Source organism: Gavialis gangeticus, unplaced genomic scaffold, assembly GCF_001723915.1.
Source record: "Gavialis gangeticus isolate Ggan-Ray unplaced genomic scaffold, GavGan_comp1, whole genome shotgun sequence".
In the NCBI taxonomy this organism is placed as follows: domain Eukaryota; kingdom Metazoa; phylum Chordata; order Crocodylia; family Gavialidae; genus Gavialis; species Gavialis gangeticus.
Genome location: NW_017729032.1, coordinates 10,071,705 through 10,075,472, shown reverse-complemented (window position 1 = coordinate 10,075,472; position 3,768 = coordinate 10,071,705).

The following is a 3,768-nucleotide window of genomic DNA, read 5'->3' as shown; positions in this document are numbered from 1 at the left end:
TGAGTACTGAAGTCAGGACACTAAACCAGGTCAAACAAGATGTGGAGCACAAAAAGAAGAAGCTGGAGGTGCAGCTCCAGGAACTACAGTCCAAATATGCTGAGCGGCACGCCTGGAAACCATAGATCTGTTTCCCATTCCAATGCAAGGAAAGCAAGCATTTCCAGCCTGTTTATAGCGGGTAAAGGGGCAAGTGCTTCTTGCCACTGTCTTCTCTGTGTTATGGCAGGAGTCATGAGAACATTTTGAAATTCAGCAGTGGGTGAGTCAGAGCCACGTGTTATTTGTCATCCACTTTTTAATCCTTGCCCTGCACACTAATCCTCCAGGAGTTTGACTTCTCACGTCCGACTTCTGGACAGCTCCAAACAGCCATCCATTATGATGCTGGCTTGTTGGTGAGGGTAGGCACTATCTAGTCCTGGGCTAGCAGCAGGTTTAAGGTTTGTTACTTAATGATCCTACCGGACTGGAAAAACGAGATGACTGATTTCCAGCAAGGAAGTCTATCTATTCCCTCCTGCACTCAACCTTAAAATCGTGGTATTTTATAGATAGTCTAATTTAGATTTATTAATTTTTACAAGTTTCTTAAAAAAGTGCCAGTTGTAATGATTCTCTCCATCAGCGTCTACACAGTTGAATTCATAATAGTTAAGGCAACTAGTGTTGCAGGCAAAGATATCACACTCATATGACTCTTTAAAAGTTTCTAAACTAATTCTGTTAAGCCTGTTCAGATCACATGGCTTGTATTTAGGACAACCGGTATCTTTCTGTCCTAACTTCACTACTCGAGGAATGCAACCAACTGTAACAAGAACCTATAAAAACTCCCTTTCCGTCCTGCCTTTGGAAAGAATCTAGGGCTTGATTCTCCCTGTCACGTACGCTACTGAAAACAGAGCGATTCCATTTGCTTCAATGAAGTTAGGCAATCAAAAATAATATAAGGTCAGAAATGGGCCCCAAAAGTGCTTTATTCTGATAAGCTTCATTGAAATTGAATGAGGATTCTGGAGAGGAATCCAGGTCCAGGGAAACGCTGCCCACACTGAGGTTGTGCAGCTAGCTATTGAGTTACAAGCATTGCATCAGCAAAGGAAATATTAACAAGCCTAAAAAGAAAATGTAGCATGAAAGCCTGTTACATAAGTTATATCTCCCCGAGGCTTGCTATAGTTTTTGATCCTGACTTTTGTGGAAGTTCAAACCACTTCACTAGTTTTTTTTTCATTGTTCATTAAACAAGGACGCTTAGTAGGGCAGTTCCTGCATTGAAATGCAACATCTTCCTTTCGGTGTCTCATGATTGATGAACAGCTCTCAGATGTCAGAGGCCGGGCGCTGCCATCAAACCTGGAAAATGTGTATTGATTGATGCGTGCCTGAAGAGCTGTCACCAGGAGCCTGTAAGAAAGAATAATTAAGTGTCATAACATGCCTAATATTGAAATGTGATGTCTTTTTTTATTGTCTCAAAACAGAATAAAGACAGCTTTGAGTGGCAATGCAGCTAAATGTGGATAGGCTTCAGGAGTGTGTGTAGGGGGAAAACACACACTGAACGAATCGATTTCTAAGAACAGACATCTGAAAGTAATGCCTTTCAGTCACATTGACCTGCTCTAGCGAGAGGTCGTCCCTCTGAAATGGTTCAGAAGTAATTCAAACTACCCTCTTGAACCTGTAGATGGACCATCTTGGGCTGTAATCTTATATCTTCCAAGCAAAGCTAGGTCAGACCATCATATCTAATGAGTAGCTGGATTAGAAACTACCAAGGGAAGCCCAGGTTTTTGTGGAAGTAATGTGAGCGATTCCAGAGGCAGCACTCGTCTTCCCACAATGTTGGTAATAGTGTTGGGGAGGTGCAGTGCCTTCTTGAAGATAGTAGTCAGAACTGAAGTTCCTAATTCATTTGCGACCAAAATTAGGATCAAGATAAAACCTCTTCCCATTTGGAGAATTCTGTTGATCTCATCTCAACTCACACTGCAGTCTCTGATTTCCACTCCCTGGTCTTCACTGATTGATTTCCAGCGCCTTTTCCCAGTCTGCAGCATTACACTCAGGTGCACCCTGAAGTTCCTGAACCCATGTAGCCTGCCTCCTAATTCTGCCGCATCAGTACAACTGTAGTGCAAGCAGTACGGGCTGTCCAGAATGACAGGACAAAATGTCCTCCCATTTCATTGCACTTCCACAGGTACAATTTAAGAGGTCCATTAGTGAAGATGCATTGCTGAAGCTTAACCCAGAAATAAATATTGGCTGTAAGGTGAAGGGGAGAACCAGCACTCATTGATGAAGGGCAGCAAAAAAAAAAGCAAGGTGAGGAAGGCCAACTGGAAGGGTAGAGACACTTGAAATGCAACAGATGAAATCTCTTCACCCACATAGAGGTCAGAACAGAGGTCAATACAGCAAAGAACAAAGACACCCTCTGCACATACAGACCATTTCAAGCTCTGTGAGTCAGACTTCTCTGCAGATAACTTATTGCCCCAAAAGACTGGTTGGTCATCTTGTCAACGAACTGCTCTGCTACATTTGTCAGAACTGATGAAGCGCTTGCAGATCAGAAGCCTTTGCTGTCCCTGTTGCAGTTGCTGCCCTGTTCCTCAACACTTTGGTGATGAAACAGAAAAAAAGAGGACAAGGTGCTGTTTTTAGGGGAAATTTGCTGTCTTGTGCAAAAAGAGAGCACAAGCTTGAATGTGCTCATCTTCTCTGTCTCCTATTTAGTAGTAAGAAAAACTCACTGTTGGAAACATCTTTGTAAATGTGATCGTAGGTGTTAGAGAACCAGAGCTGAGGTCTGGTTGAGCTGAATATTTTCTGTCCCCTAAACTAAGAGGAGGAAACTTACCTCATGGTATTTAGTCAAGCTAAGCCCTGACATAAGCAGATACAACTCCGTTAGAGTCATCCAGGGCTGGATTTTTTAAAGGTATTTAGTTGCCTATAGAAGAAGCTTTCCACCTATGTGGCTTACAGCAGCTGTAGCAGGGCTTCCTTTCATGACTTTGCAACTGTAGTTGAGCAAAATTTTCCAACGTGTCCCGTCACTGGGGTTTTCCCCAGCCCTTTCTTAATCAGTTTTTAAAAGGAGAATAACAGTTGTTGATGCAATGAATTGTTCCAATGCAAATGGACCAAGCTGTCCAAAGGTGCTCTTTTCAGGTTCACCAAGAAGAATTCAAAGCCCTTGCTGGTCTTCTTAGTAGGAAAGCCAAAGGCTGCCTGAGCATACAAAATGCCATCAACTTTCCTTGGCAGGCAAGGTTCTTAGGGTAAATCTGAAATCTTTTATTAGGCCAACTCAAATAGTTGGAAAAATTGCTCTTAGCAAGGTTTCGAGCACAAACACCCTTCGACAAGCTGAAGAAGTGTCTGCAGATGGTCTGTGCTCTTCCTGGACGGAGTGATAAAGCAAACAGAGGCTGGTACCTGTGCAAGAAAGCCAGTCAGGTAAAATGTAAATTGAGGTGGTCAGTATGTAAGAGACAGGTGGACGGGGACGGATAAAGGTAAGTATAGTCAAAGGATGAGAGACAGGAAGGTGGGGTGGGGAAGGGAAAGAGACTAGCTGGTAAAAAGTGGAGGGCTTGCCTGGGGAGTCAGATGTTAGGCAGGTTATTTAGTCCATATTCAGTCCATGATTTTTTGTATCCAGTAGATAGATGAAGTGGAGTTCATAGGCTCATCTGTAAAAGATATTTTGCAAATTCCCTTTGAGGATCAGGACTGAGAGATTGGAGAGAG